The sequence below is a fragment of the Phyllobates terribilis genome, unplaced genomic scaffold (assembly GCF_046119375.1).
Source record: "Phyllobates terribilis strain yellow unplaced genomic scaffold, ASM4611937v1 Scaffold_2__4_contigs__length_985480577, whole genome shotgun sequence".
In the NCBI taxonomy this organism is placed as follows: Eukaryota; Metazoa; Chordata; class Amphibia; order Anura; family Dendrobatidae; genus Phyllobates; species Phyllobates terribilis.
The window spans coordinates 864,216,681-864,237,066 of NW_027362762.1; the positions used below are offsets into that span (position 1 = coordinate 864,216,681).

Genomic DNA, 20,386 nt, shown 5'->3' on the forward strand with positions numbered 1-20,386 from the left:
CCCAATATTATATTATGGGTCAGTGCGGATCTGGATTTTTTTCTCATGCCAATTTGGGAGATAACATTCACACTATACTGCGAGTGGCACTGCAAATCAGACCATACGCACCCATACAGATGGATGTGTGTAAAACATGGGACTGCACAGGGGCAATGGAGAAGATATAAGCACACAGAGACAATGGAGAAGATGAAGAAATTAAGTTCTCCATCTTTGTACCTGTGATACGATTCTCTCATGCAAGAAAATTGCATCACAGGAAGATAACACTTGGTCCAAACTCTGACAGAGTGGCATAAGTATAATCGGCCAAATTCTCTTGAATGAGAGAATATACGCTAAGGTGGGCGAGCCCTAAGGGTCTTATTGAAGGAGAGGGTGCCCTTTGGGACTTTGGCATGGGACTCAGCTCTTACGTTTTTAGCCGCTGGCTGCAGGTTATTCAGAAATCAGTTGTTGTTGGGACAAGTACTATTGAGCGTCTTTTTGTTGTTGATGTTATTCTTGGTATATTCGTTATATTTTTGTAAACGACGTGTACTTTCTAGTCATTGTTATAATGATGTAACATTGATAAACACAGAATATAGTATTGGTAATGTTTGAAACAGCCGTGTGCAGACATGCTTACACCTTACAAGTTTTCCTGACGAGAACTGAACTGTTAGGTCATATAAAAGTCTTATAAAGGAGGGTACTGATGAGAAGTCCTCTATTAGCCAGAGAGAAGAACTGCTCACCGTCTTGTACCAAATTTGCTGTGAAATCCCAGCTTCCTTCTGTAACAAAGGTAATCTCTGCTTTAATTACCTCTCGCAAAGTGTTACACTTGCCTTTGCAGACAGTCAGTGACACACAGAGACCCAGTAGGCTGCCATTCACCAGTATGGGACCATCTTATGGTTCTGTACAATTCAAAGGTTATATGGATCATATGGAACCATAATATGGTGGTGCGCATGAGCCTTATCTGCACTGTGTGTATTGCATAATTAAGGTGTTTTTCAAGAGCAAAATAATAATGACCTATCATTAGACCACATTCACACGTTCAGTATTTGGTCAGTATTTTACATAAATATTTGTAACCAAAAACCAGGAGTGGAACAATCAGAGGAAAAGTATAATAGAAACACGTCACCACTTCTGTATTTATCACCCACTCCTGGTTTTGGCTTACAAATACTGATGTAAAATACTGACCAAATACTGAACGTGTGAACTTGGCCTTAGCAATGGCCATCAATATGAGATCAGTAGTGGTCTGACTCTTGATATACAGCTGATCAGCAGGTTTCTGGGTCCTTCAGCTTCTATAATAATCACATTATTTTGTCTACCTGTACGATATCTATGTGTTAGTGGAGTTGCAGGGTATTGAAGGGTTATCCCATTGAATTGGACAACATTGCAATATCCTTCACCGCAGCCACTGAAGAACATGCCTGATGCAGAGAGTTGTACCCATCCAATCTCATATTCATGACCTTTCTATATAATAAGCCATAAATATTCTTTCTTTAATGTCGCCATACAATACATTGTTTGCTGCGGCTCTTTTCTTTAACAAAGGTGCTGCCCAAATTCTATGTAATTTTGGCATTGATAACAGCGATAATTGGTAATAGCAGGAACTTTGCATATTATAGAAAGTGTTTTTAGAAATTCTTTTCTGTCTGTAGTGTCCTTGTGGTGTCAGGGACAGGACTGGGAGGAAAACACTGGTATCTTTGTTACTGTCTGTGTTGCAATCTATTTTCTCTCCCACTCTCTGGCACTACTGTAAAAGCTGTATTATTCGTCTTCACAGACAATCACTCCAATAGTTTAATAGTCTCCTATTTATATTCTTTAATGAACCAGGAAGCAGATTAAGATAATCCGTATTGTCTGCAAATTGCTCTACTTGAAGCTAGTGAAGTCATGGAGCCATTCTAACACTTTCCCACATACTGGAAGATTAATTGTAAATGTTTCTAGGTTCCTAGAGGAAATCTTTTATGTGATGTGCAATTTTTTTGGAGATGGAACCAGGAAACATGTGTAACAGAAAACAGGTGACCACAACAGAGTAATCAGGAATGGGGATTTTGGGGGTATTCCTCAGCATGGTAGATGCACTCATGATTAGGGATGAGTGGACCTATGGAAGGTCGAGTTCTGGTAGCCTATCCAAACTTTGTTTCAAAGTTAGGTTTAGGTACCAGAACTCTACCTGAACTTGAACCAGAACCTGAACCCCCTTGAAAACAATGAAGACCGGAACTTTGGGTTTGGGTAAGAAAAAAAAATCTCTGTCTCTCTCGCTCTCTCTGCAACAAACTTCTCCCGGAAATCCGAACATTGCAACAGACTTCCGGGAAAGTCCGTGATCGGTGTTTAGCGTCAGACACTAACTCTCGGGTACAAACCCAGAAATTTTAAGATCGGGTTCGCTCATCTCTACTCATGATAAGTGTTTGATGAGTTTTTGGTGTTGCAGATTTTCTACAGAATTTCTGCAACTACCTTCTCTTACGGTATTTTTAGTGTGTCTCCGTAACAGAAATGCGCTAAAAAGTTATATGCTGTTTTTACCTGTGGATTTTCCATATCTAATGCAATTCTATGGGGAAAATCCTCACATAAAACTCAGCATATCCGCAAGAGAAATTGACATGTTGTGGATTTCAAACACGCACCGCAGATCAGTTTACGCTGAGATAAAAAAAAAACTCATGGAGGGGAGGACCTTTCACCAAATATTTCATGTTGAACCAGACACACAGTGTCTATAATTTTAAGATAATTTTTTTTTGCGTTTTGCAGTGAGAAATAAGTATTTGATCCCCTACAAACCATTATGAGTTCTGGCTCCTACAGACCAGTTAGACGCTCCTAATCAACTGGTTACCTGCATTAAAGACAATGGTTTGTAGGGGATCAAATACTTATTTCTCACTGCAAAATGCCAAAAAAATGATCTAATTTATGCAATGTGATTTTCTTGATTTTTTTTTAGATATTCTCTCTCAATGTTAAAATTAACCTACCCTTAAAATTATAGACTGTTCATGTCTTTGTCAGTGGGCAAACTTACAAAAACAGCAAGGGATCAAATACAAAAACAGCAAGGGATCAAATACTTATTTCCCCCACTGTAAGTGAATAAAATAATGTTGATGTTGAAAACCGAAACATGGTCTATGTGGACATCTGAACTCAGCATTTTTAGTCTAAAAACAGCTGTAAAAAAACATTAACAAAAATGCAAAAAAAAATGCAGCAAAAGACTGTGTGTGAATCCAGCCTGAAGGAGGAGGTTCCATTACTAATACTGGCTGGTGGACTCAACTTATTAATGATGATGATGAATTACAGAACAGAATATTTAATGAGAGAAGCTTTCACCAGTTCCCAGACTGTCATTTTACTGTTGGTGAGAATATCTAATCATTTTCATCGCTGTCTGAGAAAAGAAAGGTGAATGTGAGAACTGGAATTTCTCATGAGCTGCAAGGAAAGGAGGAGAACAGAAGAGATGTTTAACAAAAGGGAAGTGTTAATTACTGGGGAGAGGCATCACTGGTGCTATAAAGTATCAGGTTCAGAGGTGTGTCCCTGTGATTACCAACTACTTGTCTATAATCTCACATTGTGTCCTTACTCCTACATACACATTTCTATTATTGTTGGAGCTAATGGTGACAGATTGACATTACTACATTTAATGGTTTGTATGGTATAACTAGAAATGACTTTGGTATACAGAAGAGAAAAGGGCATAGGGCAAACAAAGACCATGCACTCCCAAATGTAATGCAAAATATCAAAAAGTTTTTATTAATAATACATCAACAACACACAAACAACCGAGTTTTTTTTAAAAAACACTTAAAACACAACCTGTGTAGAAAATATTCAGATACAAGAGGTATGGGAAAATAACCCAGCAATGCAGAAAACCTCTAAACTTTGTAGGTACAGTGAAAAGTCAAGTATTTATTGAGTCCAGATAGAAAACAATACCTTAGGTCACTGACCACTGGATCAATATATTAATAAACAATCAATATTTGCGGTAAAAAACGTGACCTTGGCAGATGAAGGCATTATATATAGGATCAATGCATATAGTTACCTACAAAGTGAGTGGACCCAACGCGTATCGCTGCTCACCAGCAGCTTCGTCAGCACCCCTGTATACCAATTGATTCCCAGCGTGGGTTTACTGTAGCACCCCTTTGTTAAAAACAAAAATTTTTTTTTAGCTAATCATTGAGCAGTGCCCGCTAAATGTGTTGTAGAAATTACTTTGTCACAATGGGAGTGTTTATATGAATTTTAATCAATTTTCTAGCATATTCTGTACAGCTCCTCTGATACAGGTAAAAGGAAAGTATTACTTCTTTTTTTAAGTCAAAGCCTAGTGCAGCTATAAAACAAGGAAAAAGAATAAGCATGATTTGTGTATAACCCAACACTGATTGGCTGCTTTCTGTGTACACTATAAATAGGTAGAAAGCTGCCAATCAGTGGTGTGGGCGGGGTTATACAGTGCTCAGAACTCAGAGAACTGCTAGATTTGAAGCAAATAAGAGGAATTTTATTAAAATGTCAGAAAGTAGCTCAACAAGTGATATATCACTGGAATCAGGGTCTCTGCCCCTACATTATGCTGCTCTCAGATGGTGTAACAAATTATTCCCTTTAAATGAAAGTCTGATGTAGTAAACTTGCTTTTTTTTAATGCTATGTGCACGATCTGTGTTCATATATTAACTGAGCCTGCCCTACCTGCTCTGTATAAGAATTCTCAATGAACCAAAGACAGTGTCTGCACCTAGAAAAGTTGAACAGATGCCCGGATCATTGCTGCTCTCTGCTCTGTATCACAGCATGTGCAGTTTCTCATACACAGGACATTGTTCTCATAGGATACAGGGTGAGGAACTCTCAGACGATGTGGCCTGCTGGAGGTCATTTTGAGGGGCTCTGGCAGTGCTCCCTCTGCTCCTCCTTGCACAAAGGTGGAGGTAGCGGTCCTGCTGCTGGGTTGTTGCCCTCCTACGGCCCCCTCCATGTCTCCTGGTGTACTGGCCTGTCTCCTGGTAGCGCCTCCAGCCTCTGGACACTACGCTGACAGACACAGCAAACCTTCTTGCCGCAGCTCGCATTGATGTGCCATCCTGGATGAGCTGCACTACCTGAGCAACTTCTGTGGGTTGTAGAGTCCGTCTCATGCTACCACGAGTGTGAAAGCACAACCAACATTCAAAAGTGACCAAAACATCAGCTAGAAAGCATTGGTACTGAGATGTGGTCTGTGATCCCCACCTGCAGAACCACTCCTTTATTGAGGGTGTCTTGATAATTGCCAATAATTTCCATCTATTGTCTATTCCATTTGCACAACATCATGTGAAATTGATTGTCAATCAGTGTTGCTTCCTAAGTGGACAGTTTGTTTTCACAGAAGTGTGATTTACTTGGAGTTATATTCTGTTGTTTAAGTGTTCCCCTTATTTTTTTGAGCAGTGTACTTTTCACCTTCTCCTGCTCACGATGAGGGTTCCTTACAAGGTATCAGGGAACACCATAGGCATTACTGCACTATGTGCAGTAGAGGTTGGTGGACTAACTTAAGGATGTGAATACAGCTGCATAGAAAATATGTATACATTGGGGATATTTTTTTTAAATACAGCCATTTTGGAATCATTTTTCAAAAACCTGCTCCTTTATTAGATATTGCTGTTACAAATTTGCTGTGGTGCCCCTTCCTGTTTTTTGGACTTTCTCAGAATGTTCAAGTGTTTAAAGACAAGAAGATAGACCCACTGAGCATGTGTGACCATTATGAATGAACAAATTAGATGAATGTTCTGAGAGGAAATGAAATAATTAAAAAAGAATAGGGAGCGACATAGCAAGCATGTAACCATGGGAACATTTTTAAAAGCATGACCGCAATTGAAAAATGCAAAATATATTCAAACGCATAGTCTTCTACAGTTGGAGGCTACAGGATTCCATGACTGCAGTATTGTAGAGGCTTACTTCCAACTCTTCCCTTACTAACACCCAACCATTTTACATCATCACCCCACTCCCACGGATCCCGACCCAATAAACTCTCGTACCACCTTTTTTTGGATTAATTGGCCAAATCGGGCCTTTTATCATACAAATATTAAATAACTTGTCAGTTAGGAAGTTCTTGTGGCTCCAAAACCTGGCAAAAACCAATAAATAATAATGAACCATCCTGCATTACCCCCAGCCTCAACCACAGGCTCGGGGGCACCTTTGTTGCTAAAATTTTTTTTCAGAACACCAACTCCCAGAGACCCCACCCTGAAGAGTCCCAAAATCCGCCAGGCAATTAATCAAAATCCAAACATAAAGGGGAGGTCACCATTCACCCGATGTACAACCCCCCCACAACAATTTTGCCTCCAACTCCAAGAACCGCCTCACCACCGCTCGCCTAAATTACCCAACAACACCCACATCCACCATTTTCTATAGTTCACCCTTACTTGAACCCCCAAATTAGAGGCGGAAGGGCGGGACCTTTACTTTTGGTGCTACATGCCTATAGATAGACCCCAGCCCATCTCAGATAATATATAGGCCTACTCTATTGTCAATATCCCCCTTTTACCAGCTCCCTTAAACTTTTGACCTCACAGAGCCTGCGCTTCTACAACCGCGTGCAGAATTATTAGGCAAATGCGTATTTTGATCACTTTGATACTTTTTATACATATTGTCCTACTTCAAGCTGCATAGGCTTGAGAGCCAACTACCAATTAAGTAAATCTGGTGATGTGCATCTCTGTAATGAGGAGGGGTGTTGACTAATGACATCAACACTCTATATAAGGTGTGCTTAATTATTAGGCAACATCCTTTCCTTTGGCAAAACGGGTCAGAAGAGAGATTTGACGGGCTCTGAAAAGTCCAAAATTGTGAGATGTCTTGCAGAGGGATGCAGCAGTCTTGAAATTTCCAAACTTTGTTCGGTGATCACGCTTCAAATCAAGCGTTTCATGGCAAATAGCCAACAGGGTCGCAAGAAGCGTGTTGGGCAAAAAAGGCGCAAAATAACTGCCCATGAATTGAGGAAAATCAAGCGTGAAGCTGCCAAGATGCCATTCGCCACCAGTTTTGCCAATTTTCAGAGCTGAAACGTTACTGGAGTATCAAAAAGCACAAGGTGTGCGATACTCAGGGACATGGCCAAGGTAAGGAAGGCTGAAAAACGACCACCTTTGAACAAGAAAGATAAGATAAAACGTCAAGAATGGGCCAAGAAATATCTTAAGACTGATTTTTCAAAGGTTTTATGGACTGATGAAACGAGAGTGACTCTTGATGGGCCAGATGGATGGGCCAGAGGCTGGATCAATAAAGGGCAGAGAGCTCCACTCCGACTCAGACGCCAGCAAGGTGGAGGTGGGGTACTGGTATGGCCTGGTATCATCAAAGATGAACTTGTGGGACCTTTTCGGGTTGAGGATGGAGTGAAGCTCAACTCCCAGACCTACTGCCAGTTTCTGGAAGACAACTTCTTCAAGCAGTGGTACAGGAAGAAGTCGGTATCGTTCAAGAAAAACATGATTTTCATGCAGGACAATGCTCCTTCACATGCATCCAACTACTCCACAGCGTGGCTGGCCAGTAAAGGTCTAAAAGAAGAAAAAATAATGACATGGCGCCCTTGTTCACCTGATCTGAACCCCATAGAGAACCTGTGCTCCATCATAAAATGTGAGATCTACAGGGAGGGAAAACAGTACACCTCTCGGAACAGTGTCTGGGAGGCTGTGGTGGCTGCTGCACGCAATGTTGATCGAAAACAGATCAAGCAACTGACAGAATCTATGGATGGAAGGCTGTTGAGTGTCATCATAAAGAAAGATGGCTATATTGATCACTAATTTTTTTGTTTTTGCATGTCAGAAATGTTTATTTCTAAATTTTGTGCACTGATATTGGTTTACCTGGTGAAAATAAACAAGTGAGATGGGATTATATTTGGTTTTTATTAAGTTGCCTAATAATTCTGCACAGTAATAATTACCTGCACAAACAGATATCCTCCTAAGATAGCCAAATCGAAAAAAAAAACACTCCAATTTCCAAGAATATTAAGCTTGGATATTTATGAGTCTTTTGGGTTGATTGAGAACATAGTTGTTGATCAATAATAAAAATAATCCTCTAAAATACAACTTGCCTAATAATTCTGCACACAGTGTATTAATTTAACCTTGCCTTACAAAGCTGACTCATGCACCCATGGCTCTGCTGTGGGCTTCCTTTATCCTATATATTCTATCCAAACATACTGTATCCCAAAAGTACAGCCATTAAAATTTTTGTGCATGTTGACATATATATGGAGGGAGTTTCCCCGCACATATACAGAGTGCTCAATAGATGTGCCTCATAGTATCTGCATTGTAACTTTACCAGAAGGATCTGCTTTTATTGGAGGTATAACATGAAGCTTCTGGGCCTCAGTGCAAAACCTGTCACATGGCCCCTCACCTATGATATGGAATTTCTAATACTGGCATCTTGGTCATTAGTTGCCCTCAGGCTCCTGGGCCTCTGGGTGATTGCAATATTTGCACCCCCTCTAACTATAAAGAGTTTGTGGTTTGTGGAGTATGGAATCTGCCATTAACAATTGGATCAATTATATTTCAGATGCAAAGTAGTTTAGAAACAAACAAAAAATGCTAATTATTTTAGCAGGATCAGCCAGGAATGAGACATTGTCTCCATCTGACATGTCTGTTAATTACGTTATGTGAAGTAATCATTGGAAGAAAACCAAAAGACTATAGAGATCCTTGGTGTGGGTAGATCATAGTCACCACATAATTGCATTACGTCTGCACACTACACTATATAATAGTACATGTTGGTGCTGGCTTTTAGGGACATTCTTAAAAAATAAAGTATGTTATTCCTATACAGCATGTAACACATTGCGTAGCCTTATTAACAGGCCGTTGATGTAGAACTAAAACTTACCTATTTCATGGCACAGTTTCCTTCCCAATGTCCCCAATTCTTTAAGGTTGCCTTACAAGTCTTCCAGGACATTGGTGCCTTCTTTTGTTTTAGAATGAAAGCCACAAAGATATCAATTTTATATATTTTTATACCTATACTTCAATTCTAGATCAATGGTTTCTAATGAACATCAAGAACCCTTTCAATGTTACTAAAATAGGCCTAATAATACAAAAATCACCCAGGGAGTATTTCTAGGATTAAAATTGTGGTAAAGCCAGGTTCAGACAGGTGTATTTCACGGTCCGGATATGGGCCACAATCGGCAGATAGACCACAGGTCTCCAGACCCTAATTTACAGATTCATAGACACATAAGAGACTGTAAATTCGGGTCTGGATACCCACGGTAGTCTGGGAATTGGGCTCTGTAAAAGGAGCATTAAATATGCCTGTTTGAACCTGGTCTTAATCTAATAATGTAGAAGTGGGATGAAAGTGTCCTGAGCAGACACGAAATGTTTTCATGGGGACACAATGACAGAAGAGACTTGTAATTGTAATGAAAACAACTTGTAAAGGAATAAATAGCAAAGGCTGTTAAAACAGTTCATATCCTCATGTAATGTGTTGTAGAGCAAAAAATATTGGATTACCATGGAAGACAGAAATATGTATATGAATACTTTTGCGTAAAAAAATGAATGGAACCAGAAAACTTATATCTACAGCTATCGGGATGACTGCACTTCAGAACAACATTTTCCAATACAGATTATCTGTGTAAATACTTTTAAATCAGAAAAGGCAAAATAATTATTAGCATATTTGTAAACTTCTGAAACCCCTTCATCAGACAAGCACACAAATGATTGCCAACAGAAACATTTGAAATATTTTACTATTCGGTTGTGCCAGTTTCTTCAATAGCTGTCTATGTATAGACATTGATTTATCTATGTAACACGCTACCACAATAATTTTTTTTCTATGCGTTGTAACAATGGAAGATGCTCTAATGTACCGATCACAGATGGATCTAGTGATGAAACTGACCCAAATGAATAGTAAGTGACATCTTATTTAAAATCTTGTGCTCTTGCATCAGTCATTCATTTGTAAATTTGGATGACGGAGGAGCCTCTGTGTGCCGGACCTGCAAAATAATATTTCTAGTTGGCCAATTTCAATATAAATCCTATAATTTTGGCTTTTGTGACATAAAAGTATTTAGATATATAAAAATAAATAAAATATGCATTATAAAACGTTATTCTAAAGTGTAGTTTTCCAGATTTTTTAAGATGCAAGGAAAAAAAGTATAGAAGCTTTATTTTATGAGAAGACTGCTGTTATAAAGGGAACCCGTCATGTAAAAAACACTATTAACATGCAGATATAGGGTTAATCTGCAGATTAATAGCGTTCAGTAGCTGCCCAGTATCTGCGGTGAGAGCCCCGCTGCCAGGAGGAAATTAACTTTTTTCCTCCAGGCAGTCTCGGGCTTTCAGGCATAGGGTGCGGCTGTTGCTGCTTCAGTCAGAGTTCAGTAAGCAGTGGCTGTAGCCGCGCCCCCTGCACTGACTGACAGCCGGTGGTCAGTCAGTGCCGGGGGTGCAGCCGCCACTCACTATGCACTGAGCGGTGACTGATGCTGTGCTGGCCCACCTCTATGACTGAAAACTTGAGGCTGCTGTGAGAAATAAAGTTAATTTCCTTCCGGCAGCGGGTCTCTCAGCGCGGACACCGGGCATCTTCAGAACGCTATTAACCTGCAGATCTGAAGATTAACCCCATATCTGCAGGTTAATAGTGTTTTTTTACATGGCAGGTTTCCTTTAAGATAAGTGTTATGTAAAATACTAACTCCTTAAAGGTAATGTCCTGTTATAAAACTTGTATTCTGCACATGACACGTTACAGTCCGTATACTCTATACCTGCACAGTGCTGCGTGCTCTGCTGTTTATACAGTATGTCACTACACCGATGTGTAACAGACACACACCATTATTTTTACTACTTCTGGACTATTTCAGAATAATTAGATTTTTTTCCTTCTTGTTGACTTGAGTTTTTCCAGTAGACGTTGTGCCACATTTCATTCAGGATTAAAAAAAGAGAAAACTTCCTAAATTTAAACAATGAAAAACTTTCATATCTTTAATAGGTAACAAACACAAAAACCTAGACAAGAATATAAAAAGGTAAGCAATAACCATGTGCAGTAAAGTGCCATGTGCAGTCACCCAGGTAAATTGGCTCATAGGAAAAGCATCATATGGGAATGAGGACCCTCATTGGGTCTTTTTATATTGCATTATTTATTATCTGTAGACGTACATTGCACCTATCTTCTTTACTGAATATTATTTGACATCACTTTAGGGGTAGCGTCCTACTTATCTCAGGTATCCATCATATTTACATGGCTCTATTGGTTATCATGCCAGTCATATGGGTTGTTCCCCACTGCCAATTTTTGGCATAGGAAACAAGTTCTGGTTTAATGGCGCAATTTTAAATGTTTTTATTTGTCTTGTCTAGGATTTTGAGTTTGTTGCCTAATAAAGATTTCCATTGTTTAAATTTAGGAAGTGAAACACATTTTTTGTACGTGTCTTTCCTCTTTTTTTTGGATTGCATTTCTGTGACACGCATTTTGGCTAACACTCCATTAATACACAGGTGGTGCCTACTACATTGTCACTTTTTGACATTTCATATATGAGGCACATAGGAAAACGCAAGCTGGATACTCTGACTTCCGGAGTAACTTCTAAAGATAATTAAACCCAGATAACAGCTGGAGCAGACCAAGGGAAAGTTCAATATACCATTAAAACAATGTCTAGGCTGCATAACACTATGAAATGTAAATGCAGTCATTCCATTTTCTTTTCTTAGTAATGATACTAGCAGTCTCTCAATTATTTTTTGCAATCAACCATCACCATTAAGCAGTGGGAGAAGTGATAATCTAACACACTGTGTGATGACCACTATTTTCTGAATATGCATTTCCATATACATGTTACACTACTGGCGGATACAGGCAGTAAAGGACCCCAGTTCAAGAACAGATTATTGTTGTTATTATAGCGCCATTTATTCCATGGCGCTTTACATGTGAAAAAGGGGGTATACATAGCTAAAACACTTACAATAATTTTGAACAAAACAAGTCAGCGGCTGGTACAGGAGGAAAGAGGACCCTGCCCGCGAGGGCTCACAATCTATAAGGGATGGGTGAGGATACAGTAGGTGAGGATAGAGCTGGTCATGCAGCGGTATGGTGGAACGGTGGTTACTGCAGGTTGTAGGCTTGTTGGAAGAGGTAGGTCTTCAGGTTCCTTTTGAAGGTTTCCATGGAAGTCGAGAGTCTGATAAGTTGGGTAGAGAGTTCCAGAGTAGGGGGATACACGGGAGAAATCTTGTATGTGATTGTGGGAAGAGGAGATAAGGGGGGAGGAGAGAAGGAGATCTTGTGAGGATCGGAGGTTGCGTGTAGGTAAGTACCGGGAGACTAGGTCACAAATATATGAGGAGACAGGTTGTGGATGGCTTTGTTTGCCAAGGTTAGGGTCTTGAAATTGAGTCTCTGGGTAATGGGGAGCCAGTGAAGGGATTGACAGAGGGGAGAGGTCCAGGGAGTAGCAGGGGGACAGGTGGATTAGTTGGGCAGCTGAGTTTAGGATAGATTGGAGGGGTGTGAGAGTGGTAGAAGGGAGGCCACAGAGCAGGAGGTTGCAGTAGTCGAGGAGAGAGATGAGGGCATGCACTAGTATTTTTGCAGAGTCTTTGCTGAGGAATGTGTGCATCCGAGAGATATTTTTGAGGTGGAGTCGGCAGGAAGTGGAGAGGGTTTGGATATGTGGTTTGAAGGAGAGATCAGAGTCAAGGGTTACTCCGAGGCAGCGAACTTGTGGGATTGGGGAGAATGGGCAGCCATTAACTTTGATGGATAGGTCAGATGGGGGGTTTGAGTGAGATGGGGGAAAGATGATGAATTCAGTTTTATCCATGTTAAGTTTTAGAAATCTAGCAGAGAAGATGGATAAAATAGCTGACAGACATTGTGGGATTATGGTTAGTAAGGAGGTGATAACAGGTCCAGAGAGGTAGATCTGTGTGTCATCAGCATAGAGGTGATACTGAAAGCTGTGAGACTCTATGAGCTGTCCGAGGCCAGAGATGTAGATGGAGAAGAGCAGGGGCCCTAGAACTGAACCTTGGGGGACACCGATAGATAAGGAGCAAGGTGAGAGGGTCGTGTGTGAGTGAGAGACGCTGAATGTCCTGTCTGTTACGTATAAAGAGATCCAAGATAGGGCCAAGTCTGTGATGCCAAGAGAAGAGAGAGTCTGCAGTAAGAGGGAATGGTCCACTGTGTCGAAAGCAGATGACAGATCCATGAGGAGGAGGACAGAGTAGTGTCGCTTGGATTTGGCGGTTAGTAGGTCGTTGGTGACTTTAGTCAGGGCAGTTTCAGTGGAGTGATGCAGTCGGAAGCCAGATTGTAAGCGGTCGAAGAGGGAGCAGGAGGAGAAGTGGGAGGACAGTTCAAGGTGGACGCATTATCCCAGTAGTTTTGAGGCATAGGGGAGAAGTAATATGGGGTGATAGCTAGTCAGAGAGGATGGGTTAAGGGAGGGCTTTTTGAGGATGGGTGTGATTGAGGCATGTTTGAAACATGAAGAGAAGACACCAGTTGTTAGTGACAGGTTGAAGAGGTGGGTTAGGGTTGGTATGAAGACTGTGGTAAGGTTAGGGATGAGGTGGGACGGGATTGGGTCAAATTCACAGGTGGTGAGGTGTGATTTGGAGAGTAAAGAGGAAACCTGATCTTCTGTAATGGTGGAGAAGTTGGTTTTGGAGGAGGAAGGTTGAGTACATATGAGGAGGGGCTGTGTCTGATGTTGTCAATCTTCTGCTTGAAGAATGAGGCAAAGTCTTCAGCTGAGATGAGAGGAGAGGGGGGGCTGGAGGAAAGAATTGAAAGTGTTGAATAGCTGTTTAGGGTTGTGAGACAGGGAGGATATGAGAGAGAAGTAGGTTTGTTTTGCTGCTGTGAGTGTGGACTTGAAAATAGTGAGGGATTGTTTGAATGCGATGAAGTGCTCGTTGGAGTGGGACTTTTTCCATCTCCGCTCAGCAACCCTGGAGGCCTGTCGCAGTTCTTTAGTCAGGTTGGTGTGCCAGGGTTGCCTATTGATTGTGCGAGCTTTGGTATGTGTGAAAGGGGCGACCGAATCGAGAACTGCATCTTTTGTGGCGTTATATAAAGCAGCAGCAACATCTACATCCTGCAAGGAACTTATGTCTGTAAGAGGGAGGAGGGAATCAGAGAGTGAGTGTAGGTCAAGGTGTTTGAGATTTCTGCGAGGGTGTGCAAGTTTGTGAAGTGGGGATTGTGGACTTGTGGAGAAGAGGGCAGAGAATGTAAGTAGGTTGTGGTCAGAAAGAGGGAGAGGTGAGTTGGAGAGGTTAGATAGGCCACAGAGATGGGTGAAGATGAGGTCCAGTGTGTGGTCATCTTTGTAAGTGGCTGCGGAAGACCATTGAGCAAGGCTGAAGAAGGAAGTGAGGGATAGGAGCTTGGAGACAGATGAGTATGATGTGTCAATGGGGATGTTGAAGTCGCCCATGATGATTGTGGGGATGTCAGTGGAAAGGAAATTAAGTAGCCAGGTGGTGAAGTGGTCGAAGCAAGTGGTGGCTGGCCCTGGGGGGCGGTAAATGACAGCCGGTTGGAGGTGGAGTAGATGCACACACAGTGCACCTCAAAAGAAGGGAGAGTAATGGAGGGCAGTAGTGGGATTTGGGTGAAGGCGCAAGTATTTGGGTGAAGGCGCAAGACAGGAGAAAACCTATGCCTCCACCATGTTTGCCGCTGGGGCAGGGGGTGTGGTATAGGTGAATCCGCTGTACAAAAGTGCAGCTGGAAAGACTGTGTCAGAAGGGGTGAGCCAGGTTTCAATGATAGCGAGGAATCAAAGTTTGTTAGTAATGAAAAGATCATGAATGTAGGAAAGTTTGTTGCAGACGGAGAGAGCGTTCCATAGAACTCCTGCTAGTGTAACTGGGGAAGCGGGGACTGGGTGAATGGGTATGCGGTTAGAAAGGTTGTGAGAGTTTGTGGTAGATCGTGGATACGAGGTAGAAGTGATTTTGGGTATGTAGTGAGGAGTACCAGGATTAGGAGAGATGTCACCGGCAGTGAGGAGCAGGAATGAGCATGAGGTGGCTGTCTGTGTTTGGAGACACAGGATTGAATGTTGAGGAATAGTTATGTAAGGTGCCCCAGCGAGGTAGTCAGCTTGTGACTGATGTGGTCATTTCGGAGATGGAGGAGGAGGTGCAGGAGCTGAACAATGTGATTACATTGAGGTTACATTGGCGACTCTGTTTTTATACTATAGAAAGATCCTGCTGTTTTTTTTTTTTAAGTTATTTTTTAAGGCAAATGCATTCACCGGGAAATGTCATTTTAACATTTTACAACCATAACTGGCAATGTGGTGTGTGACACATCATCAGACACATCCTGTTTCATTGATGATGAAGGGACTCTGAAAGACACATAGAGCAGGGCCACAGTAACGAGTACAACATGTTCCCATTAGAAAGGAGAGAGTCTGCTATGCAGTTATAGGGTATGCAGTGAGTCCAATGGTTGACCAATTTTAGGAAAAAACCCACTAAGAATTTAAAGACACATAGAGCAAGGCCACAGTAACGACAAATTCCCATTAGAAAGGAGAGAGTCTGCTATACAGTTATAGGGTATGCAGTGAGTCGAACGGCTGAACAAATTTAGGAAAAACCCCACTAAGAATTTAAAGACACATAGAGCAGGGCCACAGTAACATGTACGACATGTTTCCATTAGAAAGGAGAGGGTCTGCTATACAGTTATAGGGTATGCAGTGAGTCCAACGGCTGACCAATTTTAGGAAAAACCCCACTAAGAATTTAAAGACATACAGAGCATGGCCACAGTAACAAGTACGACATGTTCCCATTAGAAAGGAGAGGGTCTGCTATACAGTTATAGGGTATGCAGTGAGTCCAATGGCTGACCAATTTTAGGAAAAAACCCACTAAGAATTTAAAGACACATAGAGCAGGGCCACAGTAACGACACATTCCCATTAGAAAGGAGAGAGTCTGCTATACAGTTATAGGGTATGCAGTGAGTCAAACGGCTGACCAAATTTAGGAAAAACCCCACTAAGAATTTAAAGACACATAGAGCAGGGCCACAGTAACATGTACGACATGTTTTCATTAGAAAGGAGAGGGTCTGCTATACAGTTATAGGGTATGCAGTGAGTCCAACGGCTGACCAAATTTAGGAAAAACTCCACTAACAATTTAAAGAGACTGTAACATCACTGGCGGCGTGCTGGCATGGCTTACCACCTCTCACCATGCAAGACTGCTATCTTACCTATCAGTCCAGGCTGCACACTTTGCTCCAGTATCTGCTGTGTCTCTTGTCTGATTGCTTAGGGCAGCGGCGAGGTTACTGCCTGATTCTTATAATTACTGTGTGCGCACTCCTAATGCCTCCCCAGCCTATTGCTGTGAGTCACTGGATACTTAAACCCCCTGCACCCAGTAGGAGGGGCCTGAGCAACACTTTCTTACAGTGTGTTCTGTGCATCTGAGTAGCCAGGTCCTGTCCTGTATCTTGTCTGTTCCCGCCACCCTGGGGGCTGTATACCCAGGCCTGTTACCTGTATCTGTGACTTCTAGTCTGTTCCGCCACCCTGGGGGCTGTATACCTAGGCCTATTGCCTGTATCTGTGACTTCTAGTCTGTTTCCGCCACCCTGGGGGCTGAGTTCCCAGGCTTGTTCCTGTATCTTGTTCCTGGATCAGTTCCTGTCTGAACTGTGTCCTAGCCCGTTACCTGTTTGTCTCTATGTCAGAACCTTCCCTTTTCCTGCAGTGTCTGAACCTGCACCTAACTTCAACTCGTTGTCTCTGTACTTCTGTTTGTGAGTTTTGTGTCCACTCGCTACTTCATAGTAAGTACATTGTGTGTATCTGGTTCTGCTTGTCCCGTTTCCCTGCCTCCATGTCTACCTCCTGTGTTCTAACTATCTTCCTGTATTTTCCAGTCTGTTCCATGTGAACAGAGCCCTATCCTGTCTGGCTGCACCTTCTGCTCTGTTCTGCTCTGCTTGTCCACTGCACCTGCGGTTTCGCTCTGCTCTGCTTGTCCACCGCATCTGCGGTTTCGCTCTTGTCTGCTTGTCCACCGCATCTGCGGTTTCGCTCTTCTCTGCTTGTTCACCGCACCTGCGGTTTCGCTCTGCTCTGCTTGTTCACCGCACCTGCGGTTTCGCTCTGCTCTGTTTGTTCACCGCACCTGCGGTTTCGCTCTGCTCTGCTTATTCACCGCACCTGCGGTTTCGCTCTGCTCTGCTTGTTCACCGCACCTGCGGTTTCACTCTGCTCTGCTTGTTCACCGCACCTGCGGTTTCGCTCTGCTCTGATTGTCCACCGCACCTGCAGTTTTGCTCTGCTCTGCTTGTCCACCACACCTGCAGTTTCGCTCCGCTCCGCTTGTCCACGGCACCTGCGGTTTCGATCCACTCTGCTTGTCCACTGCACCTGCGATTTCGCTCCGCTCTGCTTGTTCACCCCATCTGCGGTTTCGCTCTGCTCTGCTTGTCCACCGCACCTGCGGTTTCGCTCTGCTCTGCCCCGCTTGTCCTCTGCGCCTGCAGTTCTGCTCTGCTAGTCCACCGCACCCGCGGCTCTGTTCGTGTATCCCAGTCTGTACTGGTCCCTATCCAGCCTGTGTTCATACCTGCCAGTATCTGCCTGTTTGCATACCAGCCATGCCTGCCAGTACCCGCCTGTCTGCATACCAGCCGTGCCTGCCAGTACCCCCCTGTCTACATACCAGCCGTATCTACCAGTACCCGCCTGTCTGCATACCAGTTGTGCCTGCCAGTACCCACCTGTCTGCATACCAGCTGTGCCTGCCCGTTCCTGCATTCTCCGGTGTGGGTCAACAGCTGTGACCGGGGTCTGACCTGGAGTAGCACCTGGTCCCTCTACTCGGTTCCTCCCTGGTTCACGGAGACGACTGAGCCGCCGTGCGACCTTGGTCGGACCAAGTTGATACTTAGTCACGCCCCTCCAGGCACTCCTCGGTTCATGGTCCAGTGGGTTCTCTAACCACGCTCGCGCCAGTTAGTCCGGGCATGAGCGTAACAGAGACATAGAGCAGGGCCACAGTGATGACAGATTCCCATTAGAAAAGAGAGAGTCTCCCATAGTGTTGGCCTATGCAGTGAATGCAAGGGCTGCAAAAAATTTGGAGGCACTTCAATGCCCCTTGGAAGAGACATGGAGGTCAGAGGGCCTCCTCAAAACAATGTTCCCATTATTAGGAAGTGGGCCTCCCATATTGTTGGCCTATGCACTGAATGCAAGGGTTGCCAAAAATTTGGAGACGTGGAGGAGGGCCCCGTAAAAAATGTTCCCATTAGAAAGGAGCGCGCCTCCTATACTAGAAATGCCCATACACTAAGTGTAGGGGCTGACAAACATTTACCCCTGGGGGGTATACATGAACATACTGTATAATTTTTTTTTTTATGGGCATCATAAACACCCTTTAAAAAAATTATGTGGGTGTTGCATCACGGACCACGGTCACCCTGGTGATATAGTGGTGGAGAAGGAGGAGGACAAGCGCAAATAGCGAAAAACAGGAAGCGTATACCCATGTCTGGGTGTGAAAGGGTGCATGGGAATACACCTCCCAAGAAAAGACACTGGATTTGAGTTAATGTTAAGCTGCTATCATTCGGTGGTGTTGAGAAGTCTGGCCCAATCCAGCCCTTGTTCATTTTTATAAGAGTCAGCCGGTCAGCATTTTCAGTTGACAGGCGGATGTGCTTACCAGTTTATAATTCCACCAGCGGCACTAAAAACCAGCTCTGATAAAACGCTGGCGGCAGGGCAGGCCAGGACCTCCAAGACATAGAGAGCCAGTTCATTCCACGTATCCAGCTTGGATACCCAATAATTATAAGGCACAGAGGAATCATGGAGGACGTTGGTACGGTCGGCAAGGTACTCCCTCAGCATCTTCCCAAACTTTGCACTCCTTGTGAGAGTACCCCGCGCCTCAGGACCTGTGCATTGGGAGGGGCTGAGAAAACTCTCCCAGAACTCTGACAGTGTTCCCCTGCCTCTGCTGGATTGAAGTTGTGTCTCTCTCGCCTGTACTCCTTGGTTGTCCAACGAAGTGTGCCCCCTGCCGCCAGCGTTTTCAGATAGGATTTTTTTTAATACTTCCGCAACAAGGGCCTACCTGGTACAGCCCCCTTTTTGTAGACTTGTCCACCTCAGGAATAAGAGATATAAAGTTCTCCTTGTAGAGTGGGTCTAAAAGTGTCACCAAACAGTAATGACTGTCACCCAAAATTTTGAGAACGCGAGGGTCATGGGAAAGGCAGCGTAACATAAACTCAGCCATGCGTGCCAGACTACTAACAGACAAGACTTCCGTGTCCTCACCAAGAGGATGACTGACCATGCTCTCCTCCTTCTCCTCCTCCTCTCTGTCCTCTGGCCATCCACGCTGAACAGACGGTATGACAGCTGTGCAGGTAGTACCGTCTATAGCGCATGAAACTAGCTCCTGTCCTTCCTCCTCCTCCTCTTCCTCTTTGTCACCCAATCCACGTTGGGATGAGATGAGGCTGGGCTGTGTGTAATCACCCTGTATTGTACCTTGCTCCATCTCATCGTGCTCCGCCTGCAATGCATCCTCTTTGATTGTGAGTAGAGAGCGTTTCAGAAGACAGAGAAGAGGGATGGTGATGCTAATTATGGCCTCATGGCCGCTCACAATATTGGTGGAGTCCTCAAAGTTTTGGAGGATGGTACATATGTCTGACATCCATGTCCACTCCTGAGGTCTTATGTGTGGAGTCTGAACTGAATACCGACGGCCTTTTGATGCTGGTACTCAACAACTGCCCTCTTCTGCTTCTGCTCACAAATCCTTCCTCCTGACTTTCTAAAATAGGCACACAGGCGGCATACTTTAACAAGCAGATCTGGCAGCTCCGGGTAGGATTTGAGAAACCGCTGAACCACAAGGTTAAGCACATGGGCCAGGCATGGTACGTGTGTGAGCTCACCTCGCCTCAGAGCCGCCACTAAGTTCCGGCCATTGTCACACACGACCATGCCTAGCTGTAGGTTCAGCGGTGTAAGCCACAGATCTGCCTGCTCTTTCAGAGCTGTCCACAACTCTTCAGCATTGTGCGGTTTGTCACCTAAGCATATTAGCTTCAGCACAGCCTGTTGTTGCTTGGCCGAGGCAGTGCTGCAGTG

The 20,386-nt window shown here is 43.5% G+C and overlaps 1 protein-coding gene across 1 annotated transcript in view; it reads left to right on the forward strand.

Moving 5' to 3' along the window:
- Positions 1 to 668: 668 nt before the first annotated feature.
- Positions 669 to 20,386, forward strand: part of LOC141234485 (integrin alpha-E-like) — a 356,506-nt gene continuing 336,788 nt past the window's right edge. Inside the window, exon 1 of the mRNA XM_073668020.1 lies at positions 669 to 793. The gene's annotated coding sequence lies outside the window, so the exon portion shown is untranslated. The remainder of the gene's footprint in view (positions 794 to 20,386) is intronic.